At 40.8% G+C, this 25,873-nt stretch overlaps 1 protein-coding gene and 1 long non-coding RNA gene across 5 annotated transcripts in view; one reads left to right on the top strand and one right to left on the bottom strand.

The window, feature by feature from the left end:
* Window positions 1-25,873, bottom strand: part of LRRC4C (leucine rich repeat containing 4C) — a 625,819-nt gene that overhangs the window by 36,732 nt on the left and 563,214 nt on the right. The gene's annotated exons all lie outside the window — the stretch shown is intronic.
* On the top strand, window positions 3,530-22,302 carry LOC128413587 (uncharacterized). Its single transcript, XR_008330375.1, has 5 exons — window positions 3,530-3,686; window positions 10,428-10,499; window positions 12,539-12,683; window positions 16,863-16,909; window positions 21,870-22,302. It is a non-coding gene; the product is annotated as an uncharacterized LOC128413587 (long non-coding RNA).

The following is a 25,873-nucleotide window of genomic DNA, read 5'->3' as shown; positions in this document are numbered from 1 at the left end:
TTCACACTGACATCTCACTCACCTCACCCTATTAATCTCCAAGTATTTACGTAAGTGCCTGGCTGATATAAACAGGAGCCAAATTGATTTGAAATCTACATGCTTCTTTCTTATTTAACAATGGGGACTTCCCAGCCTCCTTTGAGACTATTAATTGATGCAATCTATATGACAGTACAGTAAAATCTTAGTATAATATTTACAACTAGTCAGTGTTCTGAATTGTCTGATCAGATTATACTATGGCATGCATATCTTATTCCAAAGGGAAAACCTGCTGTTGTCTTAAGAATCAATGTATTTATGTATGCTGCTTAATTAAAAGAAAAGAGGTAAAGGGGAAATATAACAAATTGATGGCTGAAACAGAAAAAGGTTGATCCTCAAGTTTCTACATGATATATAGGCTACAATCCTAACCTCAATTACCAGAGAGTAGGCTCAACTGAATTCAATAGAATTGACTTCTGAGTATACAGTACATTTTTAGCACTGTATGTTATTATATTGTTATTAATATAATACAAATGTTCATGCAAAAGATCCTCAAATAGCAACTTCTGTCCCTCCCTTTCTCCCCCCACTACAAAAGACCGCAGAAGATCTGAAGCAGAAGAGCATTGCACTATGTACAATTTATTATAGCCGGCTTTGCCTGGTTAGGAAATCTTCATTAGCATACACTTCTCAACCAAAATTAGTAAAGCTGAAAATGGCCATGAAAATCACCATTTTGTGAATAACCATAAGCATCAGAACACACAATTTGCTATCAGTTTCCATGAGCTGCCTCAGGGTGGAGAGTGTTTTTATAACCCATTACACTATCTTAAACTTGTACATCCCTATCAAGGTTTTGCAGTTTCCATAAATTGGTTCAGAAATGTTTTATCTGAAGAACCAACGTCCCATACTACCGGGCTTGCAATCAGCAACCATTTATAATGAATCTATATTAATAGCTCAGTGTTCCTGCCTTAAAATTCAGTAAGTTTCCTAGGGTCAATGCCACTCCCATGACTGGTAGTGTCTTTATCTCTGCTTTCAACTTTTTGGGTTAATACACGTCAAATCATACTGCCCAATTCTTACTCTTAGTCAATCTGAAGCCAAAGAGTTTAAACTAATAATCTACTGGTGAGACTTTCCAAAACAACCCCCTCCTCCACATCATCATTAGGGATTCAGGTCCCTTTTTCAAGCTTATGGGGCATTTCCTTTCAAACTGAATCTCCTCAGTCTCCCAAGTGCACAAATTCAAAATGATAGCCTTTATCTTGGAAATGTTCTGAAATTCACCATAAATGAAGCCTGCTTTAATCACACATTTCCCACTCAGTATTTTCAGCTATAGCAACAGCAGTTCTTGGCAAGGTGGCCAGATAGAAAAGAGGGTAAGGCTCCTGTACCTTTAATAACTGGGTAGTGCAGTGACTCACCAGGCCAATCACAGTGGTGCTTAAAGCAGAGCTCTTTATTAGCCGTGGTTTCTGAGACCATAATCATTCCGCAACTTAAAACAAACAGAAAGCAGCAGTTGGTGGTTGGCTTAAGAGTTGGCAGGAAACAAGGGGTAACCAGACAAAGCTTTCAGATCCTTATACATAAAAGTCACGCTTTTTCGTGAGCAAGTGGCTGTAAATATAAAGGCGGGGGGGGGGGCTGCATTATGCTAGAGCTGGAAGCACCAAGACAGGTGTCTCAATGCTAGAGACAGATTTCCCCAAGCCTGCCTTCCTAGTGGACATCTGTCCCATGTTCTCTTATCAAGCTCAAGTCTCTGCTCCAGATTCCAAGGTGATGCATTAAGGATAGGTATCATCTCTCTTTCTCTCTGGACGCTAACAATTTGTGAAGCACATTCTTGAATGGAAACTAAACAGAAATAACACATTTTGAATAGTCAGGACAACCATGACCAAACCATCTCAGTATGAGAATGATCAAATTCTTTGGTTCTTCAAAGACAACACTTGACATCATTTAGGATCTCTTTCCTGGAATCCAGAAAACCAATAAAATAGGGCTGGAGTTACTGTAAACAAACAATAAAATGGGTTGATAGATGGACTGAAGTCAGAGAAAGACATTTGTTAATTGAAATGGCTATATAAAACTACCATTGAAATGAAGAGAGATTCTGATTTTGGCCCACAGATTTGAGGTTTCCCTCCAATCTAAATCAACATTGACAACTACAAGATCACCCATTTATAATAAAGCTAAAAAGAACAAGCTGTACTGTTGCCAGAGTTATCCGTGGAGGAAATAAATATTTATTAAGATTTACATGGATAACTCATATCTAAAATATTTGAAATGCTAGAGAAAGAGTCCTTGTAGCAATCAGTCTATATGCAGATCAAAGTGAGACATCTACCAACATATGCATTTCAGATGCTCATTAAGAAGTTGAGGAACACAAAAAGAAAGCTGAGGACTGACTGCTCAGCCTATATGGAAGTTACCAGTGAAGATAGAGAAAAAGACAGGAAGGAAAGCAGGTCGTCTTAAGCAAGCAAAGTAGCCTGGGTGGATAACTGCTAATGACATACACACAAGTTTCTCTGATACGGGAAGGAAAACTTTGTATTGCTCTAAAAGGCAACAGACTTTTTACCTTTTGGATCTGAGCAAAGAGACAAATATCCTATTATGATGGCAGGCTGTCCTAATTCTGTGATTTCACAGAAAGCTTTAACCAAGTACTGTAATTAATTTCTACAAACTAAGGTTTGATTTAAAATATTTTGAGGGGAGTGTTGTTGAAGCTGCAAAATAAAGTAATCATGTAATTATCTAAGATCTTAATTACAGAAGAGCTTCTCCTTAATGCCAAACACTTGTGCACATATGCTAACATCTACTGCTTGTTATATGTAGGAGCAAAATAGCTTTCCCATGGGAACTGAGAGAGGGAATGCTGGTTGGAACTTTCCATTAACAAAGAGGTATCATCTAATCGTGTTCACAACCAAAGCAGCAATATGAGAAGAACCCAGACACCAGATCCATAGACTTTCATATTTACTGAAATAGTTTTTATTTCTCACATTTACATGTCACTGTTTACTCTCTCTTGGACCCAAAGCAGTATTCATGTGCTTCCCAGCAACCTCCTATCTAGGCACTGACCAGACATATACCTGCTTGGCTTTAGCAAAGTAGAGGCTTTATATGCCATGGAATCCTGTTTATAAGTATATTCCAAGTTGTGGAACTATTGCCATGCATTTAACTCAACCCACATTGGCAAATATATTCTTTAGTCCACTTTCATTAGCCTTCTGGTGTTATGTGATACAATATAGGAATCATGAAAACTCTTCTCTATATGCTAGGGGTGGGGTAGCTCTGGCCTATAGGCCAAATCCAGCACAGCACAGATTCCAGCTTGGCCCATGAGACTGTTTACCTTAACCTTCTGCCTTGACAGGTGTGGGGCAGGTAGAGATCTGGCTGGATTGGCAGTTGCCATGGGGAATGTGGTTACACAGCCAATCCCTGCAGAATGCAGAGGTGGAGTCACCTAATTACCATCAGCTGATGGACAGAGAGTTCAACATTGCTGGATTGGCTAGGCAACAGTCACAATCAACAGAACAATGATATTCTTCTTGGATCTTCAAGTGTCCCTGTGCAACAATATGTTTCCTGTTGACATATGCATTCATCTTGTTTCATTGGTAAGATGGCAACATAGTCAGTAACAATTTGTGGGTTAGCTGTGGTAGCAACATACTGTATTTTTGAACACTATAGTAGTAGATATGGATACAGTGGTACCTCAGGTTAAGTACTTAATTCGTTCTGGAGGTCCGTTCTTAACCTGAAACTGTTCTTAACCTGAGGTACCACTTTAGCTAATGGGGACTTCCACTGCTGCCGCCGCGCAATTTCTGTTCTCATCCTGAAGCAAAGTTCTTAACCCGAGGTACTATTTCTGGGTTAGTGGAGTCCGTAACCTGAAGCGTCTGTAACCTGAAGCATCTGTAACCTGAGGTACCACTGTACTTTGTTTACCTTTGCTGCTTGACAATCTGCTTGATAGTTCTGTCCAGGTAATAGCTTCTTGTTGAGCCTTACTCTTGCTCAGCCCAGCACAGAACAACCCAGACTATTTGGAGCTTTGTAGTGTTGCAGTTTTGTAGCCCACCAGGTCTATGAGCTATCAGTATAAGCAAGCTTGAGCTTGTGCCACCTAAAATAGTTGAGCTGTGCTCACATAAACTATTGGCAAAAGGCTATTCATTCATCAGCATGCTTGTCTCTGGTCTAAACCTTTGTCTGCATAAAGGATGCTCAAAAATATCAAATCAGTGGAGGAAAGGAATTAGCTATGAAGCAGTACACTTTAATGAGAGCGCTCACTACTGTTGATTAGTAGGCCAATGTCCCAAAGAAGTAATCCTCCTTTACTAGCCTTAGAAATCAAGGCAACATGCAGAAAATAATCTCAGTTCTGAAGGGCTAAAGATGTTGTCTATAATTCACAAGCAATAATGAATTCTAAATCCTAACTTTCCTGAAGGCAACTCTTGCTCTCACCACTAGTGATCAGTATCTCCTTGCTAAAAATAACTCCTCAGCTCAGCTACAGTTTTCCATAGTTGTGCATCATTCTGCCTCCCTTTAATGTGCTCATTTAGTTGCGCTAAGTGATGGCAACTGGGAAGATTGCAAAGATGCCCATTATAAAAGCAAAACATCTATCAGATGACATTTTTTCCCCCTAAAGCAGTCATTAAACTGGATTACAACCACAGCAGTTCAGCCTTGGGCTGCTGAAAAGCAAATTGGACATTAATTGCTGCATTTGAGTGGTTTCTCCTGCACGATTATCTATAATAATATTACCATAAAGGCCTCGTAAAAGGTGCAATCCACTGTCTCCCACCTACTAAGAAAATAAACACTTTGCTCAGCAAGTAGCATCCAATTATAATGTGCCCAACACTTTATATAACCTCGAGGGTGTAAAAAGAAGGCAGTTGGTCTTTGTTGGTGAAGTTCAAGCTCCCTTGTCTGGTGGCTTCAATTTAAACTGACCTACGAAACACTGAAGTAGCCTGATCAATCTAATACACCCAGACTGTTCACAGTTCTCTAGCCATGCATTGTCTCTCAGTGCTTTGCTTGATGTGTCTCCTCTTTTATAGCCCACCATGCGATCATTTGGTTGGCTGTGATATACGGCTGGTGTGTTGCATACAATATGAGGAATAGAATAAAATGGGTGTGGTCTAACATAATTCAGAGAGTGATCCTCTAGACCAGCCGTTCTCAACCTGTGGGTCCCTAGCTCTCCCATCATCCCTGAGCTCTGGCCTTGCTAGCTAGTGGTGATGGGAGTTGTAGTTCAACAAAGACTCTCCTCCCTGAAAGAGAGGGGAGTGGTTGTGGGCGGGAGCCCGAGCACCGCCCAGCAGGGGGCGTTGCCCCCTGCCTCCAGCTCACCTGGCTGGCGCTCACGCCCCCCTGGTGGCCACCCAACCAGGTGCCATGGAGGGGGCGTGTTCAGCAGCCTTTTGCTGCAGTGCCAGCCTCTCCCTGGCCTCATTCCTGAAAAGAACTGTTTGGCGCGGTGCGCAAAGCTGTATGGCCATTGAAAGAACCAGGAAACTCGTAAACCGGGCGGTAGCCCATTGGGTGCGCTTTATGTATGGCCAAGTCATTTATCATGACCATATCCGGATCGGCGACCAAGCTTTATACCGGAATGACGGTGTCCACCTATCGGATTTGGGGAACGACATTTGGTTAGCTAGTGTCATCAGAAGCATCTGGGATTGGTTGCAGCTTTGAGGGTATTGGCGGCGAGCCTTTGGCTCGGGTGGCGGTTAGGCATTGGAATAATGTGTTGTGTGTCGAAGTGCTAGGTGTGGCCATCGCCTATGCCTTCAATTTTTAGGGGTATTCCGTTAAAGGAATCTGGCGGTCGTGTATTCTGTCCGATGCCTGCTTGGCGGGAGGCCATGGCACGACCCTCGGTGACAGCAGGGGTGAGCCTATAGTTGGATTAGCATCAACAGGCTCCACCTACTGGTGAATAAACCCACTTGTTTCGATCCAATGCCTAAGCCAATACCTTTTCATTGCTGTAATCAATAAAGTTGTGGCCTTTTCTAGCCCATCAACCTTATATCACTTGTCCTTGTGTCTTCATTTCACTTCGCGGGGGTCGGGTCCTCGAACCACAAAGACTCTCCTCCCTGAAAGAGAGGGGAGTGGTTGTGGGCGGGAGCCCGAGCACCGCCCAGCAGGGGGCGTTGCCCCCTGCCTCCAGCTCACCTGGCTGGCGCTCACGCCCCCCTGGTGGCCACCCAACCAGGTGCCATGGAGGGGGCGTGTTCAGCAGCCTTTTGCTGCAGTGCCAGCCTCTCCCTGGCCTCATTCCTCATCTCATCGTCGTCCCATCACGAGTCACCCACCCTCCACTCCCTATTAGTTAGGGCTTAGGTCATTGGCCTTGCTATGGACCTTAGGTTGGTCGCCCTGGTTGCCCGGGGGGCCTGGTAGGAGTTTTTCCATTTGGCATTAGGCTTTTTGGTTTTTTCGCCTACCTCGTAGCAATCGTCACAACTTTTGTGGTATTGGTGGGTAGGTTAGGCATTGGAATAATGTGTTGTGTGTCGAAGTGCTAGGTGTGGCCATCGCCTATGCCTTCAATTTTTAGGGGTATTCCGTTAAAGGAATCTGGCGGTCGTGTATTCTGTCCGATGCCTGCTTGGTGGGAGGCCATGGCACGACCCTCGGTGACATCAGGGGTGAGCCTATAGTTGGATTAGCATCAACAGGCTCCACCTACTGGTGAATAAACCCACTTGTTTCGATCCAATGCCTAAGCCAATACCTTTTCATTGCTGTAATCAATAAAGTTGTGGCCTTTTCTAGCCCATCAACCTTATATCACTTGTCCTTGTGTCTTCATTTCACTTCGCGGGGGTCGGGTCCTCGAACCACAACAACAACAACTAGGGACCCACAGGTTGAGAAAGGCTGCTCTAGAACATGTTACTGTACAGTGAAATTGCCCTATTATGTACAGTCTGCATACCAAGTTTAAACTGCAGTGGCACCTTCAAGCATAGTACAAACCAGCATTCCTGAGAGTGCAACATTCAGACACACACCAAGTGTCCTCTACATGTGCGTATGTGTTCATATGTGTGAATGGATGGCAATTTGGAAGCTGATAGTTAATGGCATGTTCAAGCAAGTGCAGCCCCTTTTTTACCTTCTTCAATATGCCCAATACTTTCTGTGGTGTTTTCATTTGAAGCCTCCACTATTGGCCACTGCCAGAGGCAATGGATGAGGTTTAATGGCCCAATGGACTGATCCAGTGCGGGAATATTTCTCCTCCTGTGCAGCATCCTGTAAGATCTCTCTATCTCACCAGCTGCTGCTGCAGTACAAATCATATTGTGTGTAATGGCATGTCTGCCTTGGGAATTTATGGGTATGCACTGCGGGCAATGGTGGCGATGACGACAGATCAGCCAGAATGCATACACGTTTCAAATTGCTGGAAATCCCCACTGGGTTGTACTGCAGGAAAAATGAGAAAGCCTGCTGGCTGTTGCCAGCCCACACACTGGATAATCTGTTTCTCTCTGCAATGAGCAAAGTAAAACAACACTAGGCAATGATGAAAAGAGGAAAAGGAGCAGCCTTGAACTATCACTTCCCTCAATGTTCCAGAGGATAGCTCCGTACCAATGGAAACCAATCATCATTGTTTGAATTCTCATTTGTTCTGGCAGAACAGCTGAGAAAGAAGGAAGGAGGGAGATTTTGTGGTGGGCAGAATTAGGGACGCCAAAGTTTCCTGTCATTATGTGACAGTGACAAGCAATTTATGAGCTCAGAGTTCAACACGGAATTATTACCCCTCCAGAAATAACACAGACACATGCATTTCACTAATTGCAGTTGTGCCGTGGCAAATTCATTTTATCTGCCATAACAGGGAAGCAAGCAGAATTCATCAGGCTTGCTCATAGTTAGAAATGGGAGAGAAATTAGATGCAGTTTGCAGTTAAAGGGGAATCCGTAAAATTTACACTTTCCAAAACCACATGAGAACCAAAACACCAGCATCCTTTGAAATGCACACATATCTGAATTTTGAGATATAGCTCCCCAATGAACCAGTGTCAGCACAAATGCATCTGCTTGGGAACGTATGCATAAAAATGAGTATATTAGTTGAAAATAACATAAAACGTGCATTATAGTAGGATAAATCACTTGCAAAAATATGTATATTTGCCAAATGCTGATGGATTTTCATGTTTTTTTAAAAAATAAAAAGAGCAAATTGCTGCAGAAATGTGGAAAACTGAACTTAAGATAGGAAAAAATGAGAAACTGAGGGAACCAAAATGGACAGCTCCTTCCATCCCTATTCACTGCACATTTTCCAGGCAAAAGATTGCTCATGTGAGTTATATGCTGTATTCTATGAAGCTGCAAGGATATGTTATGCAACTGAACTGCTTGCTTTTTTAACAAGAGAGTAGAAGCTGTCTGGTTCTGCAGATTACAGGTTTGAAATGGAAGTCATTCACTTGTGCAATATGCTCACACATATGCTCATGAGGATATTTTTTTCCAGGAACAATCCAATAACTAAAACATGAAACCTATGATTTCATTCTTGAGCTATTGCCATCTTTATGCTTCAGCAGAAGCATAAAGTAGAAGCCTTTGATGATGACTGCAGTGTCTAGGCTGATTCATGTGTGGAAAGGCAGTATTTTGGGTCCTGGGGTCCTGCGGCTTCAGAGGTCACAACTAGCACTTTGAATTGAGCCCAGAAAGTAATTGGCAGCCAGTGCACTTGGGCTAGAATCTGTGTAAAATGCTCAGATCTTCTGGTCCCAGTTAATAATCTGGCAACCTAGAGATTTCCAGGGCATAGGCGACTAAAACCATGTTATTTCTGTCCATAAAGGGAAACTAAGCAAGGGTCAGTAATGGATCCATAAGTAGCAGAGTACCTTTAAGTTGAGTGAAACTTCTTCCGGAACAGATAGAATAGGATCCCATAAATATGTTGCTTCGGGGGCACTATGCTGGACAACATATTCTTTCAGACAAAGCAGCTCATTCTGTGTTAGTAGATGGGGGTGGGAGTAGGAGGAAGGGAAGGGAAGGGGAAATATTGTTGATCTTAGTCCCCCTAGTTCCCTTCCCTTTTCCAAAACTTCAACTTCACTTTCTTCATTTTTATTGCAACTTCTAGAGTCTGACAGAAGTGCCCTGCCTGTGTTGCTTGATGACAGGATTTCATTAGTCTATAATGACATTTTAGTGCTCGTTTTAATCATTTCAAGTGCTATTGCGTCCTGCTGTGAGAGATTGTTTTAAATACCAGAAGGTGCACTGCTGGGGTAAGGGCTTCCCTTTTCACATACCAATATATGCAAAAAGAAAAAGAAAAGCAGTTGGGTGATATTTTGCATGGTTTATGAGGAAATATTAAAAGCTATAAGACAATATGAATTGTTTTCAGATTAAAAACTGGCAATGGGTATTATTTACAAAACATTAACATTACCAAAGCCACAGAATGTTACCAAAGTCACAGAATATGGGATATAATCAGGGCTTTTCCCCAGGTGGACTCACCAGAACTCAGTTTTGGTACCTCTCAGGTGGGCGCCACTGCCATTCTAAAAGAACAAGGGAGGTGTTCATGATGAATTCTGGCACCTCTTTAAAAAAAAAAAATAGCACTGGATATAATATACACCAGAGTCATCAAGCATTTTGGGCAAGAGGCATATTTGGAATGTGGAAAGAGTGCTGTAGGCTGCAGTTACAAACTGAGTGTCATGGGGCATGGCATAGCACTACATTGTTGCTGTTGTTCTGTGGGACTGTGACATAACACAGTATGGCCATTGCACCACTCAAAACAGAAGAGTGTGTGCCCACTTCTAGCATCCAATGAAATGTGGCCATGTTTAAGGAGCCATGTTCATCATAGGAGAGGGTGAGCCAACGGTCTCTAATTCACTGTGGATTTTTGAAGGGATATTTATTGAGATATTTTGTGGGTGTCATGTTGATGAAACTAGAATAACATGTTAAAATCAATCTTATCATCTGTTCTGGAGAAAATTACATCACAAGGGGTGAGCAAGCAGAACCCCAACCCCCAACCCTCAAATATTTTGTCAATAAAATAGTGGGGCTTGAGTTTCCTGGGAGAGTCAGGTCTAACAATATTAGCGACCCAAAAAGCCCCAAAAGAAGTTATGGGAACTGAAACCTAGAGCATGAGTCATTTTCAGATCAGTTGTAAGAAGAATTGCACAGCATCTCCATTTCCTGTAGCATCAATTGTAGTTTGCAAAAGCAATTTTTGCATGCTCTCTTCCTTCTACCCTTTCTTGTTCTTTGCCCTGTCCTAACAGGTCATAACATAAAACTCACAAGGGCTAAAGAGTGAAGATGAGCTCAACTAACAGTTGACAAGGAGGCACAAGGTAAATGTAGTTTATAATAGGACAGACATACGTCCTGAATTTCCCAGACGTAGATGGAATATGGCAGTTGGAAACAGTGTCTGGGCAGAAATCGCTGAAATGTCCAGGAAAATCCAGACGTATGGCAACCCATGTTAGAAGTCTAGATTTTGGCAAATTTCCTTTAAAACTAGCTCAAAAACGTCAATATTTTAAGATTTTGCAAAGAAAGCTCAACAACTTTTGCATCCGGATTTTCACTTTCTGAAATACGGCAACCCTGGTTTATAAGTACATTAATTCAATGAGTAGGAAGATGCTCACGAATCAAAGTTCCCAAGGAAAGTTAGGAAGCAGGCCCAGAGACAGCGGGAGGGTGTTTTGAATGATAAAGAACTTCTAAGTAGCAGCCAACTTGGACTAACAAGTTCCAGGCATGGAATGAGTCATTTTTATCTTCTTACCAGGTCTCCTGCCTATATTGGGTTATTTTCTTTTAAATTGGCTTTTACCAACGATTTTCTCGTGTAACAAACAAATAAACAAAGAAAAGTACATATGGTGTCTCCACTTTTAATTCACAGTCTTTTTCACAGTTCGTTTGCATTCGGTATGAGACACTGTTGTCATATACATTATGCAGTTTCATGTCTTCCCTGATCAATGTAAAGAAATAGCATCTTAGCCTGCAGTCTGGCACTTTATCATTCTTCAATATTTTCCTGGCAGGACTAGTGGAGCTGTGCCAGAAGACTGTGGAGATTTGTGTATATTGCATGGCAATTCTTCAAGAGATTTCATGCTTGGTGGCTTTGGATATAGGTGGATCTTCAGTCAGTCTGCACTGAGGGTCCTACCTGCCAAATACTAGTTTAACAGTGGCTAAGGGTGTCATTAAAGGGACACAGGTGGTGCTGTGGTCTAAACCACTGAGCCTCTTGGGCTTGCCGATCAGAAGGTTGACAGTTCGAATCCCCGCAACGGGGTGAGCTCCTGTTGCTCAGCCCCATCTCTTGCCAACCTAGCTGTTCGAAAGCACGTCAAAGTGCAAATAGATAAATAGGTACCACTCCGGCGGGAAGGTAAATGGTGTTTCCTTGCACTGCTCTGGTTTCACCAGAAGCGGCTTAGTCATGCTGGCGACATGACCCGGAAAAATTGTCTGCGGATAAACGCCGGCTCCCTCGGCCTGTAAAGTGAGATGAGCGCTGCAACCCCAGAGTCATTCACGACTGGACTTAAGGTCAGGGGTCCTTTACCTTTACCTTTTAAAGGGTGTCATTCCTTTAAGTTTCAAGGCTCATACCTAATTTCTCTGTATAAGATCTCAATTGAGTCAGAATCTAAGAAGCAGCTTGAGACTGGAATTATAAAACTCTTATCTTTACATTACGCCTATGTGGAGTTTGGCTGGAGCTGTTCCAAGTCAGGGGTCAATCTTCCACTCATTGTAAATATCCTGAAAAGGGGGCTATCAAATAATCTAAGCTTGTGGAGAAAGTGGTGATCTTCTTAAATTTCTTAATTATCTGGCCCTTAATGCTCAGGTGAATTATGAATTATCATTTCCCCAAGAGATTCTGCTTGCCCTCAGAATGTAAATCAAACTTATCAGCATGCCTGTGAATGTGTAGTTTTGCAGGGTGCTTGTCTGTTCATAGAGATTTCAGGTTCCTAGGAATATACATATCCCAGGACTTTTTGGAGTTGATATGCTGGGGAGAGCATGGTCAGCAAAAACACAGGCAAAAAGAACACTTTGCATTACTTGGGGTCACTCTGCAAGAAAACATCATTAGGCACAAAAGCTTGTGTTGGTTCCCCTTTTGTTCTACCCTGACTTGCTACAGCAACCCACACAGGACATATGCTCTTTCTCCTGCTGTCTACTCCATATGCATCTCAAGATGGCTAGCTTTGATTAATTAAGATGATTAATCTGCAATCAAATGATGCCCCAATTTATCACAGTGTTTATTCAGTTAAAATGTTCATTCCCCAAAATCATCCTGTAACTCTAACATCTTCTACCTCGGTTTGCTTGTCGAATTTGCTTCCAGGGATCATGAGTCATATCTGAGGAATGAACATGACTGGCATTTTTGAGTCAAAGGGTTACTCCTCTGACCTACTTCCAACAGGATCAACAGCTGCAGGCTGGCTATGGAATGCGCAGATAAAACACCGCTAGACAGTTATATGCAGGTAAGAAGTTTGATTCCAGGTTTTCCTTCCTTAAAAATAGTAATAACAACTCTCAATTGTGCCTCTACAAATGCTAAGATGAGCAAACACGCAACGTACTTGCACATCAAAAAGATATAAAGAGGCAAATTTTGATCAGTGCAGATCTTTTTATCATTAGCAGATGAGGGGGGGAAACAATCAGTTGAATTGTATATCTGAAATTGAAAGAGAAACTGAAAAAGAATCCTGCAATGAAAAGCCACTTCTCAAACCCCTGTCCAGCACAATAATTTCACTGACTCATTTAAGCAACAATAGCAACACGCTCCATTTACAACAATGACATACAAAGAAATGCAATTTTATTTTTATGCTGTTGAACAGCCAGTAACCTTATAAGACTATATTGTAAATTTCTAACAATAAAGTTTCCAACTATAAAGGAGGAAATTCTTTTGGATTGTTTTGATACGTGCAAAGGCTACTTTTTATGTACATATTTGATTTGCATTAAACATTCACCACTCTAATCATGTTACACATCTGCTAAGATGAAGACTGGCCCAGTAAAAGTTGCTGGCTGAGACAGAACAGAAAATGCCCCCTCCACATCAAATTCCCTGTTATTAAGACCAGTCAACTTATTTTGACACCCGATAAAGAAAATCTCTTGTCTCTACCACTTCCTGGCAGTAAAAATTTAATAATCGTAAATTGCTCCCTTTCATGACACCCAAAATCAGCTGTCCAAGGCAGCCACCTCACTCTACTTAATTGCTAGGCCATCTGTGGCTAAGGCTTCCCTTTCCTCTTTATTATCTTATTTACTTGCTACAGGTTAGTGAACAATAGAAAAACATATCTCCCTTAGCAACCTAGTATTTGATTTAGTGGTTGCAGCTTTCAGAAACAATTTAACATGTCGATTTATCCTGCATCCTCCTTTGCATTCAGTCCAAATCCATAATAATTCCTCAGACCTGCGGGTACATCTTTGGATTGTCATTGAGATGACAGAGCAAATTTATAAGAGCAAAAATGCAGTAGGAATCATGGCATCTATTTATAGCCAAGTCCCCCAATATCTCTCCCATAGATAAACATTTCTACTTATAAAAACCCTTCCAAATATATTTGGTTCATGGACAAATATATTTGGTTCATATCTGGGCATTTTGCAGCATCTGCATTGATGGCCTAGGAGACCAGGCTCTGAAATCAGGCCAGTAATTTTGTCCCAGAATAACTGATGACAGGCTTCAGGGGACTTGAGCTCTACTAACAGTGAAATCTTAATATCCTATACATGTCTGCTTATAAATAAGTTCTATTGTGCTCAGTGGGATTGGAGTGCACTGGATTGTAGCCAATATTAATGCTTTAGCTTAAAGGTGAAGGGCGCTGCGATACAATGTACTCTGTCTTTCTAATTAATAGTAGTGGTCTACAAGGCTGGGGTCATGGGTAGCTGTGCCAAAATCTTGGTTTACAACACTTCAGAACCTGGAGCATGGAGAGAAAGTTTTTATACTAGGCCTGGCCAGAAAATTAATACTATCTGCAATTACAGAAACTTAGGCAGAACAACTCTGTTATCTTCTGAAAAGGCCCCAAAGGCTGAGCACATGCATTTTATGGGTGCTCACCAGCCTCAGCCTTTAACATTCCCAGCCTCAGCCCTGGAACCATTCACAATATCATTCAAACCTATTAATAAAATATCCCTTCCAAAACAGTCCTGGACTACTGAAGTTTGCTATATGGGGGGCTGTCCTTGAAGACTGCTGCTATAAATGTGGATGCTAGGCTAGTAAGTGGGGCAGCCCAATGGGACCATGTTTTGCTGGTCTTTAAAGCACTGCGCTGGCTGCCAGTGAGCTACTAGGCCTAATTCAAGGTGGTAGTATTACCATATAAAACACTAAATGGCTTATGACAGAAATATATCAAATTAGGTCCTTCCTCTGTATCAACCTTCTTGAATCCTAAAATAATCAGGTGAGGCATTTTTGGTGCCCCTACCAATAATTGACCCATGACAGGGCCTTTTCAGTGGTGCTTCCCTGTTGTGGAATTCCCTCATTATTGACTTTCAGGAGAAGGTAAGAACATCCCTGTTTAACCAGGCATTTAATGGCCAAAAGATGCTGTGCTTGGCAACCCTGAAAGAATGTTTCAAACTATTTCTAGAATGTTTTGAATTGTTGTTGTTGTTGTTGTTGTTGTTGTTGTTGTTGTTGTTGTTGTTGTTGTCATTGCATTTTCTACCCTGGGCTCCTTCAGGATGAACGGTGGATATAAACTGAATCAATAAATACATAATATTCTATACCTTAACTACTGTATATTCCTCCATTAAAATAGAATTTCCTCTTCTGTCCACATTTTTATCTGTGATCCAAGTACATCTGCTCCCTCAACTTGGCAGCAGGAAACCATTCCCAACAGAGGGTGAAAAAGTGCTTATTCTAGACACACCTTTGTCGACAGTAAAGGGCACTTTTTGCAGACAGCCTGTGAGTAGGGAATTTTAGAGGCTGCCAGTTTGACGTTCAGGGAAAATAAAAACACCAGTTTAATAAAATGCTCCAACAGTGCAGGCAAACAGTATGGAATATTACATTTGTCCTCCTCGAGGGGGGGGAAAAAGCCCAACAAAAAACTTAGTAGCATCAAGGTTTCAGGGTTGCAGAAAGTTTGTTGAGAAAGAGGAGCTATACTGGTCTTAAATGCTATCAAAGAAAAAGTGAGCATCACCTCAGAAAAGAGTGTCCAGGTAGAAATGATTTTTTAATGGTTTTCTAACGGGGCCCAGCTGGTTCATTCTCAGCTTTGCAACAAAATACTTGTGTGTATCTGCACAGCTGATTTAATCTTGCCACACTTTGGTTTTACTGTTATAAATTGATAATCACACCAGAGCCCAAATTACAGAGGAAAGAAGAAGAAGAAAATAAGAGGACTTAACTCATGAAGGCACTACAGAGGGGGGGGGGATTCCTTCTATAGTTAAATCCTGCATACTGTAGGATAAATATTTTGTCATTTAATACAATAATTCACTACACATTGTCTTGAATGCTAAAATGGCAGAATAGTAATACAACTCTATACAAACAATTACAAAATTATGGGGTAAAAAAAAAAATCTCCTCAGATGTTAATAGGTATGGGAACTTGAGTAAAATGTTTTTCGCCTAGTGCTGAAAATATATTAATGAAGTTAGTAGTACCAGGTGAGCCTCCTTGAGGCGAGAATTCCAATAAGTGACTAAGGATACTTAAGGAACTTGATCATGGTGAATTCTGGTACAAACTAAGGCCCCATGTGCACTATATATTTAAAGCAGTATCGTATCGCTGTAAACAGTCATGGCTTCCCCTAAAGAATTCTTGGAACTGTAGTTTTTAAGGGTGTTGAGTGTTGTCGGCATGATTGTATTACCCTGAGAGAGCTACAATCTTCAGAATCTCCTGGGAAGCAGGTTTGAGTGTTAAACCATTCTGGAAATTGTAGCTCTGTGATGAGAATAGGGGGTCTCCATGCTCCCAGTTGCTATTGTAACTAAGTTAAAGTACTTGGAAATTAAGTAATCACTCATTCTTCTCCTGTCTACCCATGCCTCCAAGTCTCTCCTATGTCTCGTTTCAGTGAGTCTATTTTATATTGTGTGCATCTTAGGACTGGCATCTGTCATACTGGTACTATGTAAAGTCCTACATATATAAATATAACAACAATTTGGTGTAATCTGGAACTTATTTATAATTCAAATACCCATGAAAAGTGAAGGTGCAACACCATAAATTCTGTAGCCACATAATAATGATGTTTACGTCAGATGGTATTTTCAAGAGCACTCAAATATTGATCTAACTCTGCTCCAGTGGTGAAGTCAATGGGAATTTCACCATTGATTTCAGTAGGAGGAGAGAAAATCAATTCCCAGCACTTGTGAAAATTTCACAGTCGGTCATTACTGATTGAGAGAATATTCAAAGAACTAATGATGGGGGTTCAGTTTAGAGCTTCATATCCCATTGCGCACCCCATGAGCCACTTGACTCTCTGCTTTGTTTGGAAATCTATATGTTTAGCATTTAAAGCTTTTTTGCTTTCCTTGCTTCGCACCTAGCAAAGGCTTTCCCCCCATGTGCTAATGGTTTAATTATATTCTTTCCCCTTCATTTCTTTAGGAGTCATCACTAAGATTAAAATTCTTGTTCAAAGCAGATCTACGCAAGTAGGTGACTTTAGGGTTCATTTTCTAATTGATCAAACAAACTGCTAATTAAATGCATCTGTGCCTAATCAAAACATGGCTACATAAGCACAGTGTATCATTTAGCTGGGTGCATGAGATTGTATTCATCAAGGGGAATGAAGACTCAGCTTGATTAGTAAGTGGTGAAACACATTCAAATCCTTTATTTAGGCCAACTTATACCAGAAGCCATGTTTAATTATTTATGCAGATTTTTAAATAAAAGATATACAAGTTTTACTCCTCAATATGATGTGTTCCGAGTAGCCCAACAATGCTGCTAATGATGCTCTTGCCATTTTTAGTCTTTGCACCCCTTTGTTAAAGAATAAATTTCTCCATGTTTCAAAGAGTCATATCTATGTATGTGCAAGCATAGAAAAAACAGTGAGGGAGAGGCGTTCTCTTATATACTGGAAAGTGTTGTGTGGAACTATCCAAGCCTATTCTTTTGTGTTGCTGCAACTTACCTGTTTTGGTGCAGAGACAGATCTCCTGCATTGCAGAGACTGGAGAAACACGGGCTATTTAGCTTCCACTTTCAAGCTTGCTTAACTTTACTCCTGCATAGCTGTCTCTTGGTATCTTCTATTCTACACCACCCTTTCCTTTCACTTCCAAACTGCATGGGCAAATGGTTGGTAACTTTTGCCTTTGGCTCTGCCATTCTCCCCTTGGCTATCTTGACTCGTATTTTTACTAGCACTCTGTTTTTTAAAAAAATTCTTCTTCTTCTTCTTAAACTCTTTTAAAGAATTCACTGCGGAAAGGCTTTGTCTTTTTATTTATATTTTTTAAAAAAAATGGTGAAAGGAAATACTTTCCTTTAAAACAAAATTGATGAGTGCGTCGATCTCAGATCTTCAGTACCCACCCTCTCTGGCTTCCTTCACTTCAATTAAGGCACATGGGAAGGTGTCACGAAGTAATGTCTGCTTATTTGTAAAAAAGGTAAAGGTAAAGGTACCCCTGCCCGTACGGGCCAGTCTTGACAGACTCTAGGGTTGTGCGCCCATCTCACTCAAGAGGCCGGGGGCCAGCGCTGTCCGGAGACACTTCCGGGTCACGTGGCCAGCGTGACATCACTGCTCTGGCGAGCCAGAGCCGCACACGGAAACGCCGTTTACCTTCCCACTAGTAAGCGGTCTCTATTTATCTACTTGCACCCGGGAGTGCTTTCGAACTGCTAGGTTGGCAGGCGCTGGGACCGAACAACGGGAGCGCACCCTGCCGCGGGGATTCAAACCGCCGACCTTTCGATCGGCAAGCCCTAGGCACTGAGGCTTTTACCCACAGCGCCACCCGCGTCCCCCGCGTATTTGTAGTGATATGTAAATTGCTATACTATGGGAACCTTTTTAGTTGAAGAGAGGGATTTTTTAAAAAATAACAATATTTAAACAAAAAATACATATAGAAGAATTCCCGCAGGGCTTTTCAAATTATGAAGAAGTGTTTTATGGGGGGGGGGGATGTTTTATGGGAAGAATAAGAAAAGCCCACAAACACAGTGAGGTAAACTAAGTTGAATCCCACACCCATCAAAATTTTAAAGAAATTCTTTTAAAAATAAATAAATCCTAAAGTGTCCCACAAATGACAAAGAAAAATAGAAACCTCTTTTGTGACGGAATAAAACTCTCAAGGAATTAGAGAACAGGTTTTGGTACATTGGCGGTACAATTTCATCCTTTAATGGACTTGTTTAAAAGCACAGGACACTTGCTAGGAATTCCCTGACTTCCACTCCATTTCCAAGATTCCACCCTCCTTTTCTCAGACCTCTGCTTTCTCTTTCCCTCCAAAGTTGCTTCGTTTTATTCCTCTTTTGCAGCCAACAATATGCAGTTTCTCCTGTCCTGAAGAGTGGAAGTTTGTGACCTTTCATATATTACAGGGTGTGTCTTCCATGCTTGCTGCCTGTGCTCTGTGGGAAGCTTCAGACTGATGCACAATGTTTGAAGCTGCTTTCAGAACACTTGAGTGCATAATTCAGGGTGGATAATTGCGTGTGTTGCACCAGAAATAGCAAAGAGTCTGGTAGCACTTTAACAGATTTATTGTGGCATATACTGTAATGCAACAATTAATCTGTTAGTCGTTATGAAGCGGCAAGTCTCTTTGTTGTTTTTACCTTCACATAACTATGTCTGAAGCCACTTTCTAGTATGCATGGTGCTTGTCCTTGTCCTAAAGATAAACAAGTCATTTTCATTTATCCACCATCACTTTGTCTCTCTCATTGCTCCTCTGCTCCTCTGCTGTTTTGTGTGTGTATATATATTGCAGATGTTCTAGTTACTGCTTATTGATTCTGGTTTGTTTCCACCTGTTGTTTCGTTTATTATATTATTTTGACAATACCAGAATAAAAGGGGGAAAGACACAAAAACCACAGACATACAAAAATCAAAAGTATAAATAAAGTCAATTATTTATGCTATTTACCTTAAAGCATCTGTACCATATAAAATCTTAAAATATTCCAAGGCCACCTTTTGATTGGAAAAGCAATATGCTTTTATGCAATGTCCAAAAAATGGTTCCCAACTTAACACAAAAGTATCTTGTTGCTGTCTTTTATTTTTCTCATATAGTATGTCCACTTTGCCATTAAAGCAAAATCCCAACTTTTTTTTAAGCAATTCTTTTGTTTAGTGTTCTTTGTGATCTCAGTATGCTTGACACAATTAACATATGAAACCCATTTCTTATGTGTTTGTCATACTAAGCCCTCCATATAATTTGATAAGGAGAAAGCATGGAAGATACTGTTGTGTAGAACAAAATGCCCCTTTTCACAATTACCTGATGCAATGTCCTAGCCTCCTCATTAAACAGCAACCTAGCTGTCGTATTTCAAACATCCTCTGTGTGCTGAGCAGTAATTCTCTCCTCATGGCTCTGTTTTTCCAGAAATAGTTTGGAAGACTCTTTTACTTTCTGGGTGGTTGAAAGGTAACAGCAGGCCATTTCCCTCTGTGTACATGTTGGATATGATGTGCTGTTGTACAGAATGTGTTACGATTGTCAAAACACTGCCTTTGAAGTGTGACCCAGGGCCGCGCGCCATCACCAGGTCATACGCACACACTGGGGGAGGTGCGCACTATGTCATCACGTCCCCCAGCATGTGTGTGCTGCGGCATCATGCCTCCAGCATACTCATGTCACTCGCTCACATAGCGGGGCATGGTGACATAGTGTGTGTATACCGGGGGGCATGATGATGTAGCACATGCATACCCCACACCATGCACATGTAGCTGTGCTGCACCTTGTGTGTACCTAGCCCCTCCTTTAAAATGTTGAGGGAGCTATGGCACCCAGAGGCCCTTAGCCCCGGCACCTATGCTAGAAGGGGACCTTAGCACCACATGGCCACACTGGAATGGGGAATCCTCTTTGAGATTCCTCTTCAGTTTAATTAGAGAATAAACCATTTTACTTTATTTTTATGTAGCCTACCTGTTTTCTTTCTCATTTATAATATCAACAGAGCTTCTTAATATGGACCATGGGTTTGAATGTATTCCTTCTCTCTCTCTCTCTCTCTCTCTCTCTCTCTCTCTCTCTCTCTCTCTCTCTCCCCTCTCTTGCAGTGAGGTTCCTCACTTTTCATGGCAAATTGGCCTCTAATCCCATACTGGCTGGGTGGTGATTGTGGCCTCTCAAAGGTCAGTCACCATCACCCGGGCAGCCAGGATGTGTGGGGCCACTCCGACTGGTTACATTGCAGGGTGGGATTGCCTGCCAAAAGCCTAGTTTTTGAACCATTCAGTCAGTGGGTCACTAGTAGGTGGAGTCTTGTGGTAGGACCTGGAGTCAGAAGCTTCCACTCTGGTCTGGCGGGCAATTTCAGTACAGTCGGCAGAAGAGCACCTATGGTTAAAATTGGTGCGGTTCTCTTTTTCATATGCAGATTTTACACTTATTCTGTTCCTTGCGTAGTCCAGCTCTTAAGCACAGCATTGGCAATCTCATTACTAGTGCTGTGTCAATAAAATCTGATTTTTAAAACCACCATTTAATGAGAAAATGAATTGTATTTGCAAATTATCAATGGGTCTAGAACATTTCACTGAAATTCTGAAGGCTTTTGAAGTGGCTGAGATTTTTTTGTGATGTTTAAGTGTCTCCTTTTCATTCTACAATTCTCCTCTCTGGTGGTCTACGCTTTCCTAAGTGTCTCCACTTCTGGAAAATTCTAGGTGTCTTCTGATAGACTTTCCTGTAATGTCAGAAAGCTAAGGAGACTGAGTTCTTTTTAAGGAAAATGACTTTTCTTCCAAACAAAATCAGGGAGTGCACCAGTTTCAAGCATTTGATAACCACCCTCCTCACCTTTCTTCATCAAAGGGGAAGGCATCCTCTACCTATGGGTCTTTTTTAGACCAGGAAGTACAGGTAGCTGGAGAGACTGCAGAATGATAAATACTTAACAGAGAACTGTTTTAATGAATGAAAGTGGGGAGGGAAACACACCTCCCTTGGCCACCTTGAAACAATAACGTAAGCCCAACATATGGAAATTATATAGTGCCCTGCAAACAAGGCAGGAAAACAGAAACCTCTTTGGGGAATACAAAATCAAGGACTGTTTTCTGTACAGTATTAGTCCTGTCAGGGTTTTGGATAATTGTTAGTCTTTGAAGTTCTTTGTTCTTGTTTTGTCAGCAGCACTGTGTCACTGTCTACCATTCACTGGGAATAGCAAGTGGGAAGAGTACTGTTGCATTCACATCCTGCCTGCAGACTCCTATAGGGATTTGGTTGGCTACTGTGAGAACAGAATGCTGGACTAGACAGTCCTTCAAACCATTCCAACAAGGCTCTTCTTATGCGCACATCAGTACATTTTTACTTTTCCATGTCGAATAACTTTAAAGTTGTTGCCATAGCTACAATCCATATTTTGCTATGTGTTCTTTCTTCCCAGAATTGACTCCCTTTGCCTTCATCCTTCAGACAGCTAAGATGCAACGCACACCTTTCATACCAAACTGGCTGTGGCGGTACAAGAGGCAAAGCTGTAATCACATAGACACTTCCAAGAAGACATGGCTGGTGCTCTGCAAACATGCCCTTAGAAAAGTACAAATGGGGATGCCAATTCTGAATGATTTAAAATTGTAGAAACAAACACCATGTGACCCACAGTATACATCTAGGTTCCCCAGCTACTGAAGTGTTTTTACAACCTACTTTCCAATGTTGCTGCTTTCCCTGTATGCCTCTGCACGGTAGACATAGCTGAAGGGCAAATACGCTATGTTTTTCAAAAGGCTTATTTTATAATTAAAGACTCAAGTGCTTCGTGTGGAACATGAATAATGTATCTTATAAATCTTCTTTGATATATGTATACACAATACTGAATCGTTATTTAGTGGTAAAACTAAAACATGAAATAAGTAAAATATGGCCTAAAATGAATAAATGTGCATATGTGGGAGGAAAAGAGGCCTCCAAGATATGCAGCTCATAAAATTGCAGGAGGTTATTATTATTAGGTACAGCACCTTTCGAATGAACACTTTAAAGTCATTTTCAAATAATGAAGATTGAGACTCAATATTCCTGAGAATGAGTTCTAATGTTTTTCAAAGACTGATTTAGAGAGGTAAAAGAGGCACTTTCAGCCCTTTTTCAGTATGGTTTGAGCCTCCTTTACAAAGTTAGCCAAGGGTTTGCATCAATTGAGGTCACAATCCAACAAAAATGAAAACGTTTATGCTTAGACACATGACCACCTTCCATACAGCAAAGTGTCTTCCATAGGTTCACATGGTAGGGAAACCAGAACTTGTATTTCCCAAAATATGCCAAGCAGTCCTAAGTAATTTCTATTTCCTCCTTCCACTTTCTGACACAAAGCAACAGCAGGAAGTACAAATATGCCTTAGGTGGCCTTCAGACACATAGTTCTGCAGTGCATAACTTAGCACATCTTCCTGTCAATAAAATGTTCACACACAGTTTATGTCCTCTCCAAATGTTGTATAACAATAGGGCAAACATTTTCATATAGAGTAGCCAAAACCAGTTATATATACAGCTCTGAAGGCATAAAAATTGCCAGCCCTACAGAAATGCACAGTACTTTTGAGACAGAAAACACAGATACTATAATGACTTTTACTTATGCAATGTAGTTGCTAATGCAGCCAGCATTATTGAATGGACAATATCTTAATGACTGAGTTGTCAGGCAAAAATTAAGTCCATATTCAAATATGTAAGAATCACTATAAAAATAAAACAGTAATGAGAAAGAAAATATTTGATCAAGAACAGTGATTAGTGGAAAGCCACTAATATTGGTATAATAGAATCAGTGTAACCAAGCAAATGTTATATCTGTTGGCACAGTGATAGATGAGAGAGTGGATAATCTTGGGATTGCAATGCCGGCTGCAGTCAGAGTTGAAGGATCCAGCCACTGAATTCAGCCTATTTATTATAAAGTAAAATGGATGCAATTAAACCTGCAGAATGCCCATGTGCTAGGTTCTCTACTTGGCAATTCTACTTATCACTTGATAACCTGCATTATATTTTGATTATTATTAATATTATTTTTTAAAAAGGCAATTGCTGGAAAGTGACATAAAATTGTCTTATAAATATTAATATGGTTTACAAAGTTACTACCACTGGTAGATTGTCTTTTAAAGATCATAGCTTATTTTCCCTTCAACTACGTCCTTGAAACTTTGTGACTAGCATTCTGTACTATTTGCAGATTCTGAATGATATTCAATGGCAATCCTCACCTAAAAAGTATTGCAACAGTCTAATATGGAAGTTGCCAAAGTATGGATCCCTATGCAGGAAAAGCTTTAGCTGGCGAAGTGCTGGAGCTGGAAATACACCCTCCTAGCCACTATGGTCACCTTGGTCTCAATGTGGATCAATGATAAGCCGATTCTCTTGCATATATGGAACTCATTTTTGACCACATAAAAATTTGATGAATCTTGGTAGAGCTGTTACTTCAAATGGAGGATTCCTATTACTAGTACAGAGCTCAGGAAACACACGTGTAAACACTTTATTCCAGCTTTCCCTAACCTCTTGCCTCTAGATGTTTTGGACTACAACTGCCATACGTCTTGATCATTGAAAAGACTAGCCTATTCATGCAACACATGAAATGAATTTAAAGGAAGGGCAGAAATAGGAAAGATGAGATGGAGCTGTTTGACAAGAGAATTTCCAAATTCTTGGTAGTGCAGAAGCCTAAAAGTTTGAATTTCAGTAGATCTGAAAAGTGCTGGCATTTGGGAATTTGAAGCATTTACAAATACTTGTCATAATGTTAGACCTTTTCTAGGTTAATGTATCCACATTCTTCACATTTCAACAGATGCAGAGAGGGTGCTGCTTCACCAAAATGAAAGAAATGAAAAGACTTCAAAATCCGTAACAATAGTGAAAGAAAATGCTAAACCAGACTAATAAAAGCAAACACCATGATCACAATATGATCGTGATAATATCAGATTTTAGTTTCACCATTAAAACATCTATTCAGCATATGTTGAAACCACAGTGCTGATGTTGTCATGTAGCATAAGGAGCAGTGTAAGATTTAAATGAGACTCATCTGCAATCAGAAACCTGAGCACTAAATGTGACATGGAACCAGGGATGGTGTGAAATTTTCAAGGAAAATTCAACTGTCTTGCAGAATTCCCATTTGGATGTCAAATGACTCATCTCAAATGAGCTTTCTTCCAGAGTTCCCACTGCATGCTGAACAGAAACGGATTCTGAATTGGACCTCAGGGCTTATTTTTCACATATCAGTGATCTGGCACAAAGAGAGGAAACTGTTGCCCAATTCCTGGATATATGAGCATTCCACTTCTACGCCTTTGGCTGCATATATTGCCTGATATGAAAATCCAACAGATGCCCAAAGTGCAGTTTTTCAGCAGCTCTGGAATAGGCAACCTGATTGTTTAAACACAAAAAGGATTTGGATTTTAAGTTCTGAAATGTGTTCAGCAATTTATCAGAGGGTGACAAGTAGTGATTTGGTCATGAGGAATATCCTTTTTACAAGGCTATTTTACTACTTGTATATTGAGGTTGAGAGTCACTTTGCGATGCCTCCATCACTTCAAAAAAATGGTTGCATGACTCATTCCACAGTTGGCTAACCGCTATGAGATGGCTAACCAGCTGTAGTAAGAAGTGAGGAGGCACATGCTACTCTTCTCTTTTTTGGGTTTAACACATCAATTTAGGACCTGAATAACAAATTGAATTGGAATGACACACAGCAGCCCTGAAACAGGTCATTTTGTTTCCAAACACTACAAATACAGACAGAAGTTGAATCTGGTGGTCACTGCTTTCCCTTAGTATATTGGAATATCTGCTATCATGGTAGATAAAATGGGTGTTTATTATATTTCTGGTTTCCTACACAAGATTTATGATTCCACTGCATGAGCTTTACATATATAATGGGAAAGGAGCACAAGTCTTTTGAGACAGCAGATGAAATGGTCAGTTGAGAGTGGTTCAGAATTCTACTCATTCATGTAGATCTGTCAAATCCACATCCTGATCTGAAAGTCTGGAAGCCTTTCTGAAATTCAGTCAGTTTCCAATGTGCCATGCCTACATGAAGATGCATTATGTAGTATCACAATATCCACATGTCCTGATTGTTTTCATAGCCAACCATCCTTATTCCACAATATTTTAACTATTTTATGCCAAACACCCTTGAAACTCACAAGAGATGCTTGCATCTATTAAAGTGAAGTGTCTAAAGCTATACTTCAGGGACAGAACAGAAGGGTGGTATACAAATTTAATAAATGGTAATATTAATAATATTGAGCATATTCTATGCAGCCAGAAGCTGAACTCAAATGTAGCACGAGTTCATTTATTGCCATTCATTAGCACTGGAAGTTTGTGGTG

This window comes from Podarcis raffonei, chromosome 1 (genome assembly GCF_027172205.1).
Source record: "Podarcis raffonei isolate rPodRaf1 chromosome 1, rPodRaf1.pri, whole genome shotgun sequence".
NCBI classification, from domain to species: Eukaryota; Metazoa; Chordata; class Lepidosauria; order Squamata; family Lacertidae; genus Podarcis; species Podarcis raffonei.
Note: the sequence above shows the minus strand (reverse complement) of the source record. Positions and strands in the feature narration are given on the sequence as shown.